This window comes from Ambystoma mexicanum, chromosome 7p, assembly GCF_040938575.1.
Source record: "Ambystoma mexicanum isolate Mex_15411 chromosome 7p, UKY_AmexF1_1, whole genome shotgun sequence".
Taxonomy (NCBI): Eukaryota; Metazoa; Chordata; class Amphibia; order Caudata; family Ambystomatidae; genus Ambystoma; species Ambystoma mexicanum.
Genome location: NC_090939.1, coordinates 608,984,143 through 609,006,509, shown reverse-complemented (window position 1 = coordinate 609,006,509; position 22,367 = coordinate 608,984,143). Strand labels below are relative to the sequence as shown.

At 48.5% G+C, this 22,367-nt stretch overlaps 1 protein-coding gene across 1 annotated transcript in view; it reads left to right on the top strand.

Annotated features, from left to right (window-relative positions):
* The first annotated feature begins 663 nt into the window (after positions 1–663).
* RGN (regucalcin) overlaps positions 664–22,367 on the top strand; it is a 157,102-nt gene continuing 135,398 nt past the window's right edge. Inside the window, exon 1 of the mRNA XM_069636621.1 lies at positions 664–801. The gene's annotated coding sequence lies outside the window, so the exon portion shown is untranslated. The remainder of the gene's footprint in view (positions 802–22,367) is intronic.

The window sequence follows — 22,367 nt, the reverse complement described above, 5'->3', positions numbered from 1 at the left end:
AGAGACTGAAGGAGCTGGAGGATGGATGAGTGGGGATTAGCGGGGCACTAAAATGGAGAGAGTGACTAGGAGGGATGTGTGGTTGGCTGGGGGCTTTTACGCTGTAGGGCTAGCCTAGAAGTGTGTTATGCCGTTTTCAAATGGGTGACTGTCCTTAAGACATGATGCCTAATAATGTGAGGACTCGGACAAGGAAGAGGGGCACACGCCACCACAACACAACATAACAAAGGGATAATGAAAAAGAGTGGGCTATGCTGAAATACAGTTCACGAAACAAATGCCCATCTCATTTTACATATCATCTGCTTTCTGCCATTGTCCCAACTCTTATGCAAAATATCTGCCAGACTGTTGAAACTGTTTCTAGACATACCTAAAAGCAATTAAGAAACATGCCATAGACACATCTAGACTGCTATTATAATGAACAACATTTGTCTCCTGCACCTTTTGTTGCCTACAGCCATTTTCCATACCTCAATCCACAATGTTCCCCTCCCACTCATTCATCCCCTCCCCTCTCCGTACAAGTTTAGGTATTTCCATATCTTGTTGTCCTCATCTACGAGGTCCTAATAGTTGGCACATGAAGTTGAAAACAGCAGCCCGTGCTGAACGGCAAAGGGTTAATTCACACACTTCCTGTTTAGAAGGCACATGACAAATTCACATGGGCTGCCCAGATTAAAGCTGTAATTTGCTAACTCCGTCCTTTGTCTGCAACCTGCTTGATGTTAGTACCTGCGGCGCAGATCATTATAAATCGTAAAACCTTCGCCTAGTCCAGCCTCCAAACCGGTAAGTGTGAAACAGAAACGAGGCGAGTGTTTGTGCACGCAGTGTGTTTCGCAGATCTTTCACGATGTGACTCATGCAGGGCACTAACCGGATGTTCTTGCGACGTGTGGTAATGAATACGTAAGATTTAACCTGCAGAGTAGAAGAGCACAAGGAGCGTAAACCCCCTGCCCCCAAGAAGTCCCAAGGAGATAAGAGAGAGAAATTGAAATGCCCCTCTAGAACTGCCTTTTAAAGAGACAGTGCCTGGCAAAGTTGCCAACATGATCCATTCCATTCTGTAGGTGCTTGTCCAGTCCTGGTTTTTTTTCTTTGGATTCTAGGATTTGTAGTTCCACTTTTCCCATTTTAAAACTCGGATTACAAGTCCCAAAATGCAAAGAAAAAAAAAGACTGGATAAGCACCTACAGATTGGAATGGGCCATGTTGGCAATGGTGGACTGCTATAGGCGTGGTGAAACGCAAACATCATAACCGTGTTCACTTTACTGCTAATTCCCCAGCATTCCAACTAGCCCTCCAACTCTGGTTTCCGGGAGCCTCAAGGCAGGGACTGGCTTCTCCCTTATTTTTTTTAATTCTCTATATTTGAATTGTTTTTGTATTTTGCAAGACCAATTGTTACAGCATTCGGATGGATCCCTTGTTTACTAACGTATCTAGTACTCTGGCTACAGTGGCTAGAAGACACAAGCTAATAACAGACCATAGGTTTGTTCTGAATCATCCGTAGACGGGCATTGAGTGCTCTTTAATATTTTGTGATGGTCAAAGTAAAAAAACAGCCTGTAATTTAAAGCAGAAAATTACAACCTGGCTAATGGATGAATGATATTTTATCATACATGCCAGCATTATCCATTGCATTCTGGAGACGCTAGTCCAGTGCTGGATTTTACTTTGCATTCTGAGACTTGTAGTCCAGGCTTTCCCCATTATAAACCCAGGACTAGAAGTCACCAGAATGCAAAATTAAAACCAGGACTGGACTACAGTCTCCCGAATTAAATGGATAATCTTGGCATGTATGTTATATGTTGTGACTGGACTTGTGGTCACACAGGCCAGTCAGACCAGCGCTGGGGGCACCCCAGCATACTCTTCCGTTTGGACAGTTGCGGGCTGGCTCACAGGCACACTGGCCAGCCCGAGGGTTGCTGGGGACAACCAGCCAACACTTACAGGTGCAGGTGTCACCCTGCTTGCCGTGGTCACACGGCCAGACATCGGTTGCCTGGGATTCCCGGACTAGCAATTGCTCTGTGTTCACACAGAGCGGCAGTGGCCTGGTGGGGCCCCAGGTTACACATGCTGATCTGGGAGCACCCAGATCAGCAGGGCGGTGCAACGTCACTTTTTCCTACCCGTCAGAAAATCCTACCGACAGCAGGCATTGGACAACCCACCCAGGGGTAGGAAAAAGTGACGGCGTATGAAAATCTGACAGCCTGACCTGTCATTTTTTCCTACCCGTCAGAAAATCCTACCAACAGCAGGCATTGGGCAACCCACCCAGGGGTAGGAAAAAGTGACGGGGTAGGAAAATCTGACAGCCTGGCCTGTCATTTTTTCCTACCCGTCAGAAAATCCTACCGAGAGCAGGCATTGGGCAACCCACCCAGGGGTAGGAAAAAGTGACGGGGTAGGAAAATCTGACAGCTTGACCTGTCATTTTTTCCTACCCATCAGAAAATCCTACCAACAGCAGGCATTGGGCAACCCACCCAGGGGTAGGAAAAAGTGACGGGGTAGGAAAATCTGACAGCCTGACCTGTCATATTTTCGGTATCCCTACATATTATCCACACCAAAAATATTGCCGTATCGATGGTTGTTTGTCTTGCCATAGACAATATTTTTGGGGGGGATAATTTGTGGGAGCGTAAGTTTAGGGGGTGTCCCCCATACATTTAAAAATAATGCTGGGGTTGCGGGTGGTGTCCCCCGCAGGGTCCATGGCTCAATATCGCCCCAAAAATACGGCGATATTTTTGTATCGCGATATTTTTGCGTGGATATTAACACATGGAACCATTTTTTCCTATCCGTCAGAAAATCCTACCGAGAGCAGGCATTTGCCCGTGTATCGGGAAAGTGGGGTAAGTGGAGTAAGAGGTTATGGAAACAATTTCTCTTTTTTTCAGTTTGATGACATACCCAAGTGGATTGAAACTTTTTGGGTCACTGTACTACCTCAAAGTGCATTTTCTAAGGCTGACCGCTTGCGCAACCTCTCTATGCCCCACCACTGCTTTACCATTTTGATCATTAGTATTGCGAAGACACAATACAAGGACATAATTGTTGACGGCTTTAAGCTCAAACAATATTCAACTAAGAGATTTGCCAACAGGTTGAGCTTTGTCTGCACCTTTTCTGGCAACATGTCACAACAGTACTTTACATATTGAAATGTCCATATCATTGGAAATGTTATATTATGTTATAGGTACTTATATAGCGCACCGTCGCCAACGGAATTGGTCCCCAGGCGCTCTGGCGGATCTGTAAACAGGATGAGGGCGGATAGGGTTAGTCGAGGAGGAGAGGAGTAGAAGAGTGGGAGAAGTGGTGTGCTGTTGGCAGCTTCAGCTTGGTATACACAGAGTGCTGGGCTTTGGTGCAAGTATCGGATCGGGTGAGGCCTCGTGTGCTATAGGTTCACTCTATGTGTTGATGCTGTGTGGTAAAGTGTGTGGGGATTGCTGGGATAGAAATGGTTTTGTGAGTGGGTTGAGTATGCAGAAAATTGAGGGTTGTGTTAGTGGGGTCTGTATCCTGGTCCAGGTACTTCTGGTTCCGTTTGGAAAAATGCCACGACCTCTGCACACATAGGGTACATATCTGCATGCAGGTGTGCGCTCACTTTTTTTATAACTTGTATGTAGCCGTACAAGAGGTTGCAGTAATGGGGTACACTAATATGGATGATAAGAGAATTCAGGGAAGGACATAGAGAGAGGGATACAGGGAAGGAAAGCCGACCACGGCTTCATTGATTTGTTGGTGGCTCTGCAGCTGTGCTCCTGCTGAAGTCATGTTCCTGTGAGGGCACTGCCTCGCTGATGCCCTGCTCTGCCCTCTTCTGCCGAGGTAAGAGCAAGGCAAAGCCTGTGGTCTGTGCAGCTCTCTGCATGCATGCGCAGGGACCTCAAGTTTACTTCTGCTCAGGCCTGCATGCCTCTGGGGAGCAAGGTCTGCACAGGCACAACTTTATCTACCAGGGGCATCACACATCAATTATGTATGGGGCGCAGTCTGCGTGCAAGGAGCAGAGAGGAGGCAGGGAGTGAGACAACAGCCATTGGAACGCTTCAAAAACACACTCCAGGCCATCATTAACCAGCATTCACTATTAAGAACATCCAGCCCCTCCGCTCCATCCCATCCTCGATGACCTCTCAAATGTACACACTATACAACCACTCGCTGGCGTATTTTCAATGAAACCAAAAACTCACTTTGAAACCCTTCCTTCTGGACACCGATAAACCCAGACCCTAACAACTATTATTCGAGGCACAAATGACAATATACAGAGGCAACGCATTCGCCTCCTCAAGACCCTGACACCATTGTACTCACCGGCGTTACATCAAGCAGATAACTCCCTCTCACACCGAGACCTTCAATCTATCAAAGAAATAACCCACCTAGCAATCTCCTCTGCAAGCGTCATAACATCTCACTCTTAAAACACAAACTATCCATCTCCTTCCGTACACAGCAACACCTCCAACGATACGGACCGTCTATCCACCACCAAAACAATTCACTGCAGTTTCTTTCGCACCCACACAGAATACCCCGTATTTTCTCTAAACTGTTCACCAACATAAACACCTTACACCCCAGACTGCCTTGTTGTAACAAGCTCACAATCCGTCTGCATGCAAACTCCACCGCTGGTCTCACAAAAAAGCCGAACTCGGCCAAGTCACCCGATGCTTCCAGCAACTGAGAGCTAGTTACCCTCACTAATATAATTGCCACCTGCCGAACACATCACAATTTCATACACCCGCCCCACATCTCTCCTCGTCAAGCTTAGCCACTTCGCGATCACCAGCTGCACAAATGCCATTTAATTTCCCCCAAAAGTCCCATCCTCTCGTCCTTCACTACATGAACCCCCTCCAATACGAGACGCTACAATCCCCCTGGTCACACATACCTTGACCACCTAGTCCTTCCAAGTCCCAACATAGCTATCTACACACCTTCATAACCCTCCAACAATTCCCTTGATTACTTGTGAACTGATTCACCCATTACCCACCTACTTGGTGCTGGCAGCACGAGCGCCTCTAAGACAACCCACTTTTCAAGGAAGCTCCTCCTCTTCAAACCATTACTCCATCAAACCCTCTCGCTAACAATCACAACTTACAACCCTACATACAACCCAAGCTCTCCTCTTCCTCTCACCACCTCCTGCTGGTACCATCCTTCTTGAAATGGATCCACCTGGCCCCTCGTTGTACAACGCCTCCCCCACCAAGACTGTCACTAACGAAAGGAACATATAAGCCACCTCTGTTCGTCTATCCACCTATACCCTCGGTAAGTACCCTACTTTCCATCTCTTCCCTTCATTCACCCTTCCACTTAATCCTGCCAGCCAAGGTACGTACAGGCCTCACCCATTCCCTCTTCTCCCCCCGCTGCACCCTACTCTATTGCGCCTCTCTCGTATTCTTAAGCCCACTATTCCAGCTTCCTCACTCCCTACCCCCTCGCTTGTCCTCGGTACGCACCGGCCTTCTTCGCTCTGCTCTTCAGAATGAGACAGTCGCCAGTGCAGATATCGTACTTTAAAAACAGGGTAAATAGAAGTAGCGTTTAATGAAGGTAGTCATGGCCCTTTTTTGAATTTGTAACGTTCATGGTAAACATAGCATATCTACTTAAAATGATACATAAAAGAATAAACTGTCAAGCACCAGCACACACAGGGTCAGCGATGAGGCGGGCCCGATGTCACTGAGGTCAGGGGCAGCACCTGGCAGCCCTGTGAGGCCTTCGCCGAAGAGCCAGACGTTCTGCAGGTAGCCAGATTTACAGCCCCCACGCAGGTTTTTGTTATGAGCGGGATGGGGGCTACCCACAGGGCGCATTTAATGCAAAAGTTAGAGAGCAGACCAGACTTTTTGGAACATTTCCTTTAACTTTAATATTTCCAATATATCTTCTATTGCACGCAACGCAGAACGGCACCACCCGACTGCTTTCACAGGGGGAGCAGGAGCTGTGCTTTATTTGGCTTTCAAAAATGCATATACATAGCGCATCTGAGCACCGCTTATTGAGGGGGCGAGCGGAGGCCCTGCCCCCAATGCTTCACTACACACAAACATCACAAAGGCAATATGCCCTGGTCTTTCTGCAGCACAATTCCAACGATGGAAGTGACTTTTGAATAAGTTGCCATAAGTAAGCAAAATGGGAAACAAAAGTAAATGTAAGTTATTTAAGAACAAACTTACCTGGAAAGGCAGCAGCAGTACTACTCAGGGATTCTACACCTTTCACCATCCAATTCAGCAAACAAAGAGGGCTACTACTCCCCAGACCTGTGCATATAAACATTTCCCTGCCTCCCACTATCCAGCCTTGCCTCTGGACAGCCCCTCACACCTTGCCCCAGTATTCGGCCAATGTCCTTCTGCCATTCTCTTTAACCCAGCATGCCCTCCCTTTTATCGCACTCTCCCATTTGCCAGGAGCCCCTTCCCCTTGGAGCTGCCTGCATCCCTTCCCCCCAAGCCGGTGAATCTCCATGGCTGGTGGGGGGCTCACCACTAGGTGTTAGGTGTGGGGGCCACCAAAAGGCCAATGTGGACAGGTCTGCATACAGACTGGTGCAGCAGAGGTCCACTGCACACTTTACGTAGCACTACAGGCTTCAGCATTTTGGAGCTCGTAGTATTTATTATATGTCAAATTTAATATGGAACTCCAGGTTCCAGGGTGCAACGCGGGGTTGGCTAAAATTATAGGATCGTCCTACCATTTCATACACCATGAGGAGAAACTGTACGATTTGGTCACAGAACAAGTGTGTTGATAATTGTCCAGTAATCAGGGTATCTGCAAAAAAAAAAGATGCTTTTGGAGGGGACACCATTGTGTTACCTGACTGACATACTTTTGTGTTTGTGTTCAGTGGTTTGTGACAAATGGTGGTAATTCTGCTACGGTCCATAAAGGTGGCAGTAATGGAATTACCACTTTTTGCCGTGCCACTGAACTTGTAATGAGGCCCTTAAAGTGTGCTGCTTTCAGCTCAGTTGGGTGTGTGTTGTGCTTGGCCGAGCTATGGGATGCTTGTGTGAGCTATGGGATGCGTGTGTGAGCTATGGAATGCGTGTGTGAGCTATGGGATGCGTGTGTGAGCTATGGGATGCTTGTGTAAGCTAGGGGATGCTTGTGTGAGCAAGGGGATGCTTGTGTGATGGGATGCTTCTGTGAGCTAGGGTTTGCTCAGTAGATGCAGTGGACGGGCATGAAGAAGATGCAATCTAGGGTGGTGTGTGATGTATTGAGAGGAGCCTGTACTGGGATGTCATTGGGTGCTTGGCTATACAGTTTGGGTGAGTTTATGTGGGTGGGTGGGCTGTTGGCGTGAGCTAGGCTGGGTGGGTGCTGTGCTGGGGTGAGTTACGGTGGGGTGCTTGGATGAGCCACAGTGACGTTGCTATTTGCTCTAGTGTCCTAGGGTGGGTTGGTGATGTGCTGTAATAAGCTGTGTAAGCTTGTTCAGATGCTGGGTGGCTAGGTTAAGTGGGCTGGGTGCTGGTATGAGCTTAGGTCCAGTGGGATGATACAGTGAATAAGGGTAGGCGGGTGGGGTTGGTGGGAATAGCTCTGGTGGGTGTGGGGCTAGGGTGAACTAGGATGGATGGTTTGCTGGGGTGAATTGGGATCGGCGTGCTAGTCTGTGTCATGCTAGGCTGGGGTGTTTTGGTGGTGTGAGCTACGGTCGGTGGATGTTGTACCTGATGAGCTAGGTGGGTGGGTGCTGTGTTGTGGTGAGCTAGAGTGAGTGGCTAGGGGCTGAGATGAGTTCAAATGTGCGCAGTGTTGGGGGAGCTTATAGTGGATAGGATGCTTGGATGATGGGATGATTTGGTGAGCTTGGGTTAACAGATGGGGTGCTATAGTGATCTTGTGCTGAAGTGATCTAGGGTGCAGGGGGTGTTGCTAAGAGCTAGAGGAGGGTGATTGTACTGCACCGGTGAGCTAGGGTGGGTAGATTGTATGCTAGTAAGAGTTAGGGTGAGTGGAATGTTTTTTGTGGTGAGCTATGTTGTGAGCTAGGGTGGGTGGGTGGTGAGCTGGAGAGAGGAAAGGTTGGGAGTGTACTGATGCAAGCTGGGATTGGTGTGTGGATGGGTTTGCTGAGGCAGCTTATAGGTCCCTGGGTGAGCTACAATAAGTATTGTGCCAGGGCAAGCTAGGCCGGGAGGTTTATGTACTGGAGGGAGCTAGGGTGGATATGTATTGTGTGGGGATTAGTTAGGGTAGATGGGTGGCGTGCTGCGGAGAGCTAGGGTGGGTCGGTGTTATGCTGGGGAGCTAGGGCGGGGTGACATTGTTGGGTAAGCTTGTGTAGGATGAGGCAAAGTGGTTTGTTGAAGATTGGTGGGGGGTGTGAGGTCGGGTGAGGTGTCAGGGAGGTTGTGTGACTGGGGAGAATGGGGCGCAGGGGTGAACTCATGTTTTCTGGGGTGCTTTGGCGGTGGTTGGATAGTTGGGCTGTTGGGATGAGCTATGTTGAATGAGTTGTGCTTGTTTTTATTGCATTTGCATTGGGGTGAATGCTTGGCTGAGCTAGGTTTCCTGGGTGTGCTAGGTTGTGCTGGGGTGAGGTAGGTTTGCTGGGGTGAGCTAGGGTTTGCTAAGGTGTGCAAGGGTGGTTGGGGTGCCGGGCTGGGAGTGATCAGGGAGTCATAGGGTATGGGGTGGGCTAGAGTATGGGAGTGAGCTTGGGTGGGTTCTTAGGGTGTGTGTGTGTTGGTGTGATGCTGCAAACAGCAGGGGGGATTCTAGGTGAGGAAGGGTGGGTAGAGGGTTAGGTGTGATCCTGGGATAGCAAGTGTGGTTGAGCTATTGAGATTCTTGGGTGAGCTTGGGTGGGTGGAATTCTGGGGTGAGCTCTGGGTGGGTTGCTGGGGCACGCTGGGTTGGGTGGGTGGTGTGTTACTTTGAGGTGACCTAACGTGTGTGAGTGGGATGTTGGGGTGAGCTATGGTGTTCTGGGGCTAGTTATGAAAAATATTTTTTTGTGCCTGGATGAGCTAGGGTAGGTGGGTATTGTGCTAGGGTAAGCTAGGGTCATCAAGCATATGTGTTATTGTTAGCCTAGGTGGGAGGGGTCCTGGGGTCAGTGAGGTGGTGGGATGATATTATGTTGGATGGGGTGAGCAGGTGACATGGTTGGGTGGGTGCTGTAGATGGGGTGATGTGAGGTAGTGGAGGGTTGGTTTGGTTGAGGAGAGGCGGTGGTTGGGTGGAATTAGGTGTATTAGTGGGGTGATTGTGGGCGGTCTGAGATTTCTGGGTGAGGGTTTAGGGTGAGGTTAGGTCGTTGGGACAGGCTGGGTGGATGAAGTGGGGTGGGGTTAGGTGTGGTGAGCTTTAGGCTGGCATGTGCTAGGGTACATGGATAGAGGAAGGGCAAAGCTGAGGCAGGTAAGTTATTGACCAGAACTACGGTTCCCGAGGCCGTTCAACCTACCAGCGCTTTGTGGTCATAACAATGATATATAGAGTACTATATAAATGCCAAGTAACATAACATAACCTAGGACTGGGGTGTGCTCGGATGGTTGGGATTCACCACTGCGGTCATCTAGACTGAGTGGGTTTCAGTGCTAAGGTAAACTAGACACCGCCCTCCTTCATGCCACGTTCTTCATTCTGCCCAGCGCAACTAACGTTCTTCCGTTCTGAGCCTTCTTGACTTGTCAACGGTTGTCGACACTGTTGATCACTCCACTCTCCTGTCTTCCCTTGCCACACTTGCTCTGTCGTGCTGTCCTTTGTTGGTTCAGCTCTTACCTTTCGTATCAATCTTTTTGGTATCCTGGTCTGGCTCTACACCTGACTCTCGTCCTCTCCAATTTGGTGTCCTGCAGGGTTCTGTGCTTGTCCCTCTTGTCGTCTCCCCTTATACACTCCCGCTCTCCCATCTCATATCTTCCTTTAATCTGTGCCTCATTTCTGTGCAGATGATACCCAACTTTTTCTCCTCTCTTTCTAACTTTTCTGACTCCCTTGAGGCCAATGTCTCTGCTTGCTTCTCAGCTATTAAAACTCTGAATCCACACCCACTTTCTTCACCTTAAAGCCAGTCAAAATCCGAGCTTCTATTTATTCCCCTCCTCCACTCTACCTGCCTCTGCCTACCCTTCTGGTATTTCCTTCCCACCTGCTTTAATCCCCTTTATTCTAGAGTGAGAAATCTTGGTGTAATGTTTGAGTCTTCACTCTCTTTCACTAATCATATCTCTACTACTGCTTTTATTATTAATATGATGGTATCTATTGAGGCGGACCTAGCTTTGAGAATCAACAGAGCACTTTACAAAAGTATACAACAATACAGATACATAACAGAGCTCTTTGGAGAGGTATACAATGCATAACAGAGCTCTTTAGAGAGGTATACAACAGTACAGATGCATAACAGAGTGCTTTAGAGAGGTATACAACAGCACAGATGCATAACAGAGCTCTTAAGAGAGGTATACTACAGTACAGATGCATAATGGAGTGCTTTAGAGAGGTATACAACAGCACAGATGCATAACAGTGCTCTTTAGAGAGGTATACAACAGTTCAGATGCATAACGGAGCTCTTAAGAGAGGTATACAACAGTACAGATGTATAATGGAGCTCTTTAGAGAGGTATACAAAAGTACAGATGCATAAAGGAGTGCTTTTCAGAGGTAACAACAGAACAGATATACATCGGGGTGTAGGATACATGGGAGCACAGAGGAGGGGTACAGCTGTACCGGGTGGTGTTGAGGAGAGGGGCGGGCGCCATCTAGTGAGTCAGGTGGTGCAAGGGGCGACGTGATGGCCTAGGTGTTGAGTATGAGCGACTCCTTGAAGAGGTGGGTCTTGAGTTCCTTTCTGAATTTTAGGAGCGTGGGGGTGAGTCTGATGCTAACAAGGAGGAGGTTCCATAGTCTTGGGGCATAGACAGAGAATACTTTTTTCTGGCCCTTTCCTTTCTTCAGCAGTGGATTTCAAGTCTGCACATGTTCTGGCAACTGTTGGAGCAATGTCTGCTTGTGAGGCTGCTATCACCTTTATAACAGTTGTCGTGTCCGTCCCTTCTGGTCTCCTGTCTCGCCGTCCCTTCCGCTCAGTCTTCAACTCCTCTATTCGTCTCATGTTTTCTCTTCCTGCTCGTGATTCCATTAGCAGTCACTGCAAGAATTTCCTTCTTTCATTTCACAACCGACTTCTCTTTCACTTTCTCTGCATGGTCTTCAAGGCCTTAATGGTCCTGCTCCTTCCTATCTTGCCCTCTTAACTCTCTTTACCTTCCTGCACGTTCTCTTCGCTCTGAACCTCTTCTCCGTATCTCTGTCTGCAAATCCCCTGGGCTCCATCCCGGTTTTGCTCATTTTTGTTACCTGCTCCCATACTTTGGAACTCTCCCTCTCCCTATCTCCTCTGCCCCCTCTTTTCATCGCTTCTGTGCTGCCCTGAAAAAGCATTTGTTTTCACTATCATAATTTGTGATTTCCGTTTATTTTACTTGTCATATTATTATTTAATATGACATTTTATATTAAATTATAAAATGTAACTATCCAAAATGGCATAAGGCTAGAATCTAACTACCTATCCTTTAGGAAGAAACTGAAGACACTGTTGTTCAAATAAAGGACCTGCATAAATACTAAAGACCATGTAAAGTTAATCTACTCAGGACCAGTAATTCTGCTCTGCTGTCCATCACTTTCCTGTTGTCCTTGCCTTTATATAATGCGCCCTGATGCCTGCGGGCTTCGGCGCTATAGTAATAAATAAATAAATACAATTTTTAAAAATTACTTTTTACCATCTTGTATCATTGTTCAGCAATTTGGTGAAAGTGCTATAAAAATGTAATAAAATACGCATAAAATAGAAATAAACAAGCTGACTGGCAGCCATGTACATAAGGCAGGAATATTCCAATCAAATGCTCTGTGTTTTATTACTCCATTAGCACCAGAACCTCTTTACAGCTTACCCACCCGATATCAATTAAGATGATGCCAAAACCCCTGTCCACTCAGAGTCAGCCAGTAGATGGGCAATAGTCAGCCTTGCATGTGCCAACCTTAGAAATGTGGGCTTGCAATGTGTCTCCACTGGGTGGCACTTCAAGAGGTGGCACAGGGCAGCCCTTTTTAGGAAGACAGCTCAGGTGCTAGGCGGATTCTCGTAGGCAAAGTGGCATTCATCAATAGGAGGCACTAGTGCATACTCTAGAAAGGGGACTGCAAGAGAGCCTTCTCGGGGAAAGATGACCATAAGCAGAAGACTATCCCTGTCTACGGAATCCAGGTGCCTGTGGTCCAGGACTGAACTAACCCACATTCACTTCTGATAAGGCAGGCGTGAGCATGTCCACGCTGCTCCAGAACATTCAACAGTTTCTAGTCAATAGTGAAGTCTCATTTATTGCGCAAGGCATTACAGCATCCAATGCATCCATCCAATTTCTTCACATTTGACTGAAGTTAGTCTCAGAATTGTCCTCACGGATTAGTACCCCACAATAATGAACTTTGTATCTGTTATTTGGACTGTCAGATGCCTGGAGAATGAAGAGGTCCACAGAGGTGGAGGAGTGAACCCATCCTCAATGATAGGTAGAGGCTATTCTTATCTATAGATCTTGCCAGTGAAATGCCTTCCATCTCACTGAAGTACCAGGATAAAGTCGTGTTTACAACATCTTCAAATCATCTTGGCTGTAAAAGGTGGGATTTTCATCTCCATACTTCTCCCTAACATGCTCCGTAATTTGGCATTTGGGGAGGTTCTCTGTCTGTGCAGTGCCCTTAAGAGTCTGCAGTGAAGTGTAAACATGCACAGCAATCACCTTACAATTGTACTTTGAGGCTCCTTTGACATCAGAATGCTGGCCTACCTTTATCTTTGCACTGCACCACGAAGTGATGGGTGCATATTTTTGGGGTGTTGGCACAATGACAGAGATGCAAACTGCTTCAAGCAACTGAAGTTTCATCCTGTGGACCTGAGTTTTACCCATTCATATACAGTCCAATTTTGGACACTACCAGTCCCTCCATTTTTTTCTGTAGTCTCCCACATAGTAATTTTAATTTATTTTACTAAAATGATAGCATTTGTCCAAAATCATCCTACCTCGCAATATACCTGGACGTGGCATGGCACAGCTGAACTGCCAACATACTTCTGTGCTATTCCAAAACCCATGCCCTGTGTACATGGTGGCAGGGGAGTCGACTTACAAATTTCCCAGGAGGTGGGGGGGGGCCAAATACAGGAAGTGACATCACTGGCAGTTATAGAACCACAAATTTGCATGTAGTCGCCAACTTGGTGCAACGCCGCGCGGGGGGGTGGAGTCGTGCGCAGTGCAGAACAGTGGAAACATTGGCTAGCATGTACTGCATATACTAAAGTCAAGTAAGAAGGAGATTTAAGACTTTGGGTTGCATTCCAGTAGGCCATCACTGCCCCTACTCCACCCCTCTATAATCATCCAGGTTGTAGTAGCCCTCAAAAGGCAGAGCAACACAACTAGGATGGGAGAACGAAATGCCGTCCCATCCTGTGAGTGTGTCAAACGTCAGAGCAAAGACTGTGCGGATGCCTCCTACCTTGGAGCACAATCTCACTAATTTGGTGCAAATCTCGAAAGTGGGAGCATGGGAATCACCTGCGTTTGTGTGGGCTGCAGACCCCGGATCACATGCTCACTTCTTCAGTGTGAAACTCTGGCCAAGGCTCTTTGGGCAAGCATTCAGGATGGGTCTCACACCTATAAACAGTGTGATATATTGAGTGGGCACCTCACTCCTTGGAGCATAGTATCAACCGTTGCTGGTAATCTCACAACTGAATGTACAGTTTCACTCTTGGTCATCTCAGTGACCCCATGTATGATAATGGAGTCAGTCTCCCATCTGGGAAGACAATTATATTTCTGTTAAAACACTCTGAATTGTCACTCCAGTTTTCTCGATCTATAGATCCATACCATATGCATTCAGTGTGTGCAGGGGTGATAACCTGTGTCTGAGAGAGCTCATTCTTTCATTCAGGAGAGATAAAGGGGTAACAACCCCCTGTATGTGGGATCAGGCTCACTTTGCCCCACGGCCCCTCCAGAAGGAGTGAGCAGGTTTTAAGACCCTGCTGATTCTGCAATCCGACAGGCTCGAGCCTTCTATCTCTTGCCCCATCACGGCTCTCAGCGGCAGCTTATGGACAGCAGGCAGCTCCGGACATGCCTGTTGCCAATTGAATGTAGACAGATCTACTATTTAGACACTGGGAGAGAGCCATGAATCAATTCTGAGCATGTGAGCAGTAGGCTCCTTAGTCCATGTCAAGGTTACGTTTAAGCATTACTCTACAGTTCAAAGATAATTTTAATATTTTCTCCAAACCAGCTGTGTTAGAGGTAGAGGTTTCCAAGGTGTTTAGCCTTGTTGTGGCCTGTTGACACATGGGTAGTGTCATACCATGTATGTCCAGTTTGTTTGTGGAGCAAATTTTAACTATTGGTTGCATTTCTTTTTTTAACATTGTTTCATTAAATTTTGAACAGCTTGCAAGAGTTGGCATCAAGGACATACAATTGACATGTGTGTGTGCTAATTGCTCCATGACATCAGTAGCACATGAGTTATGGCCATAGAGTGCATGGATGTGCCTGGTTTTTAATATAGATTGTGCTTCTTGAGATAGTACACCAACTCTAATGCTTTTAACAATGTTGGCGTATGAGGGTGGCACTGTGGAGCAGCCCAAGATGGCTGCCTAGCTTTTCAGCTCCGTGCGGCCCAGGCATCGATCCGGCTACATCTGCGGTCTCCTTCGCTATCTAACATCGCTACTTGACTGAGCTGCTGCCTACACTGCGTGGCGTGTGTTGTGCAAGTTTGGGCCCGATACGACCTTCAAGGGCCTAGATGTGACATCCTTGGCGACTGCTGACCGTGTGCGCACCAGGGCCTGGCGCTCACCTGACTTCTGGCTCCCCTCGCCTGGCTCCCTCCACAGAGGCCGACACCGTAAAAACTGCAGAGGCGGCCCCGGGTCCCCTCCTTCAGTAACATCGGCGAGGGTGCTGTGGAGACCCGACATCGTCTATTGCGGGGGCCCGCGCGGAGCGAGCGGCAGTGCGGCTGGAGCGCGGCCCGCCTTCCCCTGTACTCGGAGGCCGTGCCTTTTGCTGCGACGGACAACATAACAGCGGCTACGGACTGGCTGCCGCCCAGTTGGGAGAACTCTGGGGCTCGCACCATCCGTGCGGCGGTCCAGGTGAAGAGCGGAGGGAGGTGCGCATGGTGTTTCCCCCGTTGTGGCCCGACATGGCGGACCAGATGCAAGAAATCTAAGCACACGATGTGACAAAGTGCCGTGGCCATCACTGCCCCGTCGCTTAGCGGTATTCCTCAATCCACAGCCAATACCTCATACTGCTGCCTTGCCGCAATTTACTGCCTCCGCCATGGCTTGCGCACCCTGCTGACACGGAGACACTGGCCGGAGACCTCCGGCCCCGCTGAAGCTACTACCCTCCACATCACCATCCTCTCCGCCAGTGAGCCCGCACCATACCTTCTTCTTTTTGCTGCAATGCCGAGTAGATCCAAGGGTGCTGCCCAAGGGGGTACCATGGACAAGTTTACTAAACCGGTTCCGCGGGCTGAGCCGGTCCACACGTCATCTTCACAGGAAGAATCCGACCCGGACCCTCACCATAGGGTTGTAGCGCCAGATCTCACCACACTGATGGAATCTATGGCCAAAAATGTTGCCTCCTTTCATGAAAAACTAGAAAACATTAACGCAAATGTTGCCTCACTAAAAACTCGGGTGGACCAGGCGGGTTCTAGGATCACTGAGGCCGAAAATAGAATCTCCACCAATGAGGAGGAAATACACACGCTCCAAGACACTGTGGCCTCCCTGTCGCTTGACATGAAGAGTGTTAAGGTGAAATGCGATGACTTAGAGTCTCGCTCCCGCAGAAACGACCTGCGCATTATCGGAGTTCCCGAGAATGCCTTCAAGGGGCCGATGGAAGATGCAGTGGAGAAACTACTCAAAGACCTGCTGGATAATCCGGACCTCTCACCATATTTTACGGTGGAGTGAGCTCACTGCGCCTTATCACCACACCCTAGGCCGGGCGGCAGCCCCAGGCCCATCATCGCTAAAATACTCAATTACCCCGACAGAGACCTCATTATTCGTTTGTCGCGTAAGAAGGGAGACCTATGATTTGAGGCCCACACTATTAGAGACTTCCCAGACTTCTCGGTGGCGGTACAGCAGGAGAGGCGTCAATTCCTTGGCGTTAAGAAACTGCTCAGGGAGCGCAACATCCCGCATGCCATCCTGTTCCCGGCACATCTCAAAATCACCCTCAATGGTAAACTGTATTTCTTCACTGTCCCAGACGAAGCGGTGAAATTCATCGAGTTGCAAATACCGCTACACGGCCCAAGAGACGACTGAGCCAATGACAGCTAATCAGGAACAGCGTGGCTCATGGACACTTATCATACCCACTGATCCTTGTTTTATGATGTGTCTATGGCAACCTGACTTTGTCTACTCAGCAAACATGGCTCCCTATCACATGCATTTGGGTCGCAGGCCTAGATGGTATACACTGGCCATTCTCCCCTCTTGATGCCAGGAGCTAGCTATGTGTCCTACCCTCTCCTGCGGATTTGCCCAGATCGAGAGTGCTCTCTAGCTCTAGGGGCCGATTGCAAAATCCGTCTACCGCAGTAACATGTCCGGGACAGCACTGCTGCCCTACATCATGCTTAAAATGCCGGCCGCACGTTTAATTTCATTTGGTTGTTGCTAATGTTTGGCCCCTGTTGGGCTGGGTTGAGGGCATATCCACGTTGGATCCGGCCCTCCGACCTCCGCCTCCTAGTGGGAGTCGGTTCAATTGTTGACACCTTTGTTGGGGGGTGGGGGACTGCACTGCATATTGGGGTTGGGCAGTGAGGGTGGGGGTGGCACTGTTGGGGTTGGATTAAAGGAAAATGGCATGGCAGGGAGGTACATGACTGCAGCGCAGTGTACCTGTACAGCAAGTGAACGCAAGTTATGGAATGGTAATGAATACTACTGCAGGGATGTCCCATAATACGACACTATGTCACTTAATTTCATGACATGGAATATTCGTGGACTGAGTAACTTCACCAAAGCCCGCAGGATAACTGCCTATGCCCAGAGGCATGGAATTAAGATACTCTTCCTCCAAGAAACTCATGCCCTGGGGCACCTAACGACATACCTTGCCCCGACCTGGGGCAACAATAGATATTATACGAAATATTCAGCCCAGTCCAGGGGGGTACTCACCCTAATACACAAATCAGTCCAGTTCTCATTACCCACCAGTCACATAGACCCCGAGGGCAGATATGTAAACCTTCACTGCTCACTCGCCAATACGGAATGCCTCCTGGTGAACACGTATGCCCCTAATTTTGACGCTCTGGATTTCTTTGACGCAATCACCACAATACTCTTGAAGTATATTGGTGTTCCCATCATATGGGGGGGACATGAACTTAATTCTGGAAAATGGGCCTCATTACAACCCTGGCGTTAAGGGGTTAACGGCGCCGTAAAAGGCTGCGGCGCCGTTAAACCCTTAACGCCCGCTTCACACTTTAACACCTGCTTTTTGCAGGCGTTAAAGTCCAACCCGCTAAGGGACCTTGGTGCTAATTACAGCACCGTAATTTACGGTGCCGTAATTAGCGCCTTCCCCATTCCCATTGAGCCCTATGGGCCAGAAATGGGAATGGGGAAGGGGCCATGGTGAATGGGGATTTACCGCCCCGCCAACCTTGGAATGGGGCGGTAAATCCGCCATCCACCATGGCAGAATCCGGCATGGACCATGGTGCTAATAGCATGTAATGTGAAGGAAAATGTGCATACACACCCGCACCACTTCCTTAAATGCCAGATATAGATGTATACAATACAAGCTCCTGAACCAATTATATTACACACCGCACAGACTGGATAGATTCGCTAATAGTACCATGGTCCAACGCCAGGGTTTAAACGCCAGATATAGATGTATACAATACAAGCTCCTCAACCAATTATATTACACACCGCACAGACTGGATAGATTCGCTAATAGCACCATGGTCCAATGCCAGGGTTGTAATGAGGCCCAAAGAGCTGGACAGATCCGGGACTGCCCGCAGAGCCACATCACGCGCGGCCCGTAGATTACAAGCACACATGGTCACACTTGGCCTTAAAGACGTATGGCGAGTTCTCAACCAGCAGGCGTGAGAGTATACCTTTTACTCATCGGTACATGATAGCCTATCCAGGATAGATCTGTTTCTCATATCAGGCAGCATAGTGGGCAAGGCCACAGAGACTCAGATATAACCGCGCACACTTTCGGATCACTCACCAGTAACACTGCGCCTTACCCTAGGACAGGACCAGCCCCCCGCTCCTCCTGGAGATTTAAATCAGGAGCCCTCCAAGATATAGTTTTCAAAGCTGATATTTTGGCTGACATCAACACCTTCTTTGACTGCAACAACAGACAAGATACATCTGATGAGGTCCGCTGGGAGGCATTCAAGGTCTTCATCAGGGGGATGTGCATCTCTAGAGACGCCGGGGTCCTCAAAGTCATTAAAAATAGCTTGCAGAGATCTGAAGCGAAGCTAAAAGAACTTGAGAGGGAATACACCGCCGCCCCTTCCCCGACCACTCTAGCACAGATTAGAGCGGAATTGGAAACATTTGAGACCCATGCCCGGAGGGAGATACAATACCACGCCCGTCCGTAGCAGCCAGGAAATACGGGGAGGGGGACAGACCGGGGAGGACACTATCCAGACTAGTCCGTGCAGAGGGTGGCAGGACCTGCATTACTGCGTCAAGGACTCAGGGGGCGCCCTGTGCTGGTCCGACCAAGGCATCCTCGAGACATTCACTGCTTTCTACACAACTCTATACAGCCCCCAGCAAGAACACAGCCCACAAGACACAGACGTTCTTCTAGACCAAATCCCCATGACCCTCCTCTCCCACGCAACCAGTGACCAGCTTGATGTTCCATTCACCCTCGATGAGATAACCACTGCCATCTCGAACTGTCCGAAGGGCAAGGCACCAGGCCCAGACGGTCTCACTTCGGAGTTTTATCTGGAGCACGTAGCCGTTCTGGCGCCCAGACTCCTAGAGGTGTGGAACAAATCACTAGGTTGAACACCCTACCCCAATCCATGCACAAAGCTGTCATAACTGCGCTTCCCAAGCCGGGCGAACCGCCGGACGAATGCGGCTCCTACAGACCCCTGTCTCTAATTAACACTGATATGAAGATATTTTCTAAGATTATTGCAAATAGATTCCTCCCCATTATGACCCACTTAGTTCACCCTGACCAGAGTGGCTTCGTACCCGGCAGATCCACAGCCCTCAATATCCACCAGTTATTTAATGTCATGTCCAGAATTGACCCCAACGCAAGCGCCGTAACGGTCACCCTCGATGCCCAGAAGGCATTTGACATGGTGTCATGGCAATATATGTGGGCTGTACTTCACAAAATGGGAATCGGCCCACGCATGATATCATATATCAAATTGCTCTACATAAACCCCGAGTCCTTGTCAATTCCAGGGTCTCCGCCCCCTTCGCCCTCCATAGGGGCACCCGCCAAGGCTGCCCTGTTCTCCCCGATACTTTTCGCACTCGCTATTGAACCCATGGCGGACAATGTCAGAGACAAACACATACGTAAAGGCATACGTCTGCGTGACACCCCGGAGATCATCTCACTGTACTCAGATGATGTACTCCTCTACATCAGAGACCCGGCTGTCCACTTGGACCCGATTATACGGGACATAACAAAAATTGGCACATTTTTGGGCTTCACAATAAACTATACCAAGTCTGAAATCTTCCCGCTCACACCGACCACTTCTCAACCAGCATGCGAATTCCCCCTCCGCTGGTCACCTAAGGGCATCAGATATCTCGGGGTCCAGGCATCCCTCAGTAAATCTTCACTATTGGCCGACAATTACGTGGCTACGGCGCAGCTTGCAGAGGCCCAAATGTCGAAATGGTGCAACCTCCCGCTCTCCTTATCGGGCAGACTGTCCCTAATCAAAATGATAATTGTCCCTAGGCTGCTCTACGTTTTCGTTAATGTGCCGGTCTGGCCTGGGAAATGATACTTCAAGGACCTACACACTGCATGCGCCCAATTTTTGTGGCACTCTGGCGCGGTTCGTAAGAAGGGGCAGCATATGACTCTTCTATACGAGAATGGGGGCTTCACTGCCCCAGACTTCGTTAAATACTGGACCGCTGTGCAAGCTCAACATGCCACACACTGGTATACGTTCACCGATCCTCCCCCAAAGGTGAAACTCGAAAAACTAGCAAGTGATGGGATTAACACCCTTTCTCTCATACTCCATCATACATTTCATACTGATGCCCCAGCTGACCCCGTAGCGGCAACAACCATGGCTTGGAAATGAATACTACACACACAACCTGGCCACCACCCGTACTACAAATGGCTGCCCATTTGGCAGTTCCCAGGCCTCAGCCCCACACACGACAAACTCCTAATGAAACACTGGTATGACCTGGGATACTGACTGACTTATACCCCGAAGGGAAGTTTATCACCCCGCAGACATGGCGCCCCGGTCACTCTGGCTCTGCGCTGGAACTATTACAATACTTCAGGTTGAGAGCAATGGTCCGTGCCTGGTGGCCCTCATACCCCGACGAACCCCCAGATTCACCTGAGATCCACTATATAACCAACTCAGCCGGGGCCAGAGGGATAATATCCTCGCTCTACAAAATGCTGATGGCCAACCCTAAAGATGTGCCACAGACTGCACGCCACATGTGGCGCGGTGAGCTAGGCCTGCCCATCACTGATGAAATGTGAAGGAAAATGTGCATACACACCTGCACCACTTCCTTAAACGCCAAATATAGATGTATACAATACAAGCTCCTGAACCAATTATATTACACACCGCACAGACTGGATAGATTCGCAAACAGCCAGGCTCACACTTGTCCCAAATGCAAATCTACAGATGCAGGATCACATACATATGTTTTGGACTTGAGGCGCACTAGGCACGTACTGGAAAGCCATAACAGACGGTCTCTCTGAAATAACAGCGTCCCATATCCCTCCCATTAGCTGTACTGTTCGGCCTATGGGACGAGCCCAAATTGAGAAAAGTGTCCAGGTTTTTGAATGTGGCCACCATGGTGGCCAAAAAATACATATGACAATGTTGGAAGCGCTGCTCCCCCCCTTCTTTCGAGATGTGGCTGAGGGCCCTCACCTGGACTCAAACGTGTGAGGAGGATTACATCAATAACCTCCCGCTGCCCTCTCGCCCCAAGAATGTATGGACTGAATTTTGTAGCTATCTGAACAGCAAGGAGGACCTAGAACTACTGTCAGCCCCCCCCCTGAGGAAGTAAACTAGACCATTACTGTGACTCACTGAACTGTAAAAACTGAAAGTCTACCTACATTTGTATTCCCCATGTACCATATAACCATTCATGTAACTGCATATGTGTATATCTCGTGCATTGTGTTGATTGTCTGTTCTCTCATCATGCCAATAAAGAAACGTTTTTTTTTAAATGTTGGCGTATGTGAGGTCTGCAGACTGACGCATGTTTTCAGTTAATTCTCTGTATTGGAAATGTTGCCAAAGGTTGACATTTCCTATGCTGCCAAGAGTTTTACGGCACAGTTTGTGCCCTAAGGTTTTAAAAATAGGTTCACCTTTCACTGGTGTTAATTGAAGAAGATCTCCGAAAACAATAATGTGTTTTCCTCCAAAGAGCTCTTCGTAGTCTGTTTTGAGGACCTCTTGTAATCTGAGGTGAATCAAAGCCAACATTAGGTTGGAGACCATGCTCACCTCATCTATTAGCAGCATTTTTTTCATTTGTTTGAAAACTCTGCGTAGTTCCATTGCAGCTTCTGTAGAAAGTTTGTAATAGTGTAATTTGTTTTGGTGTTCTACTGGAAGGAGTAGTAATCGGTGTAAAGTGACATTGCCTAGGTTGTAGGCAGCTAAACCTGTGGGGGCAGTTACAACAGCTGACAGTTTGTTGTTTGTCAATTGTTGGAGGAACTTGCTGATGATTTTAATTAAGAATGTGTTGCTTGAACTAGCTTGACCACTCATGTATATCAGATAGGTTTGTAATCTTGGCAGGTACAGTTTTTACTTTCATGTTGCACAC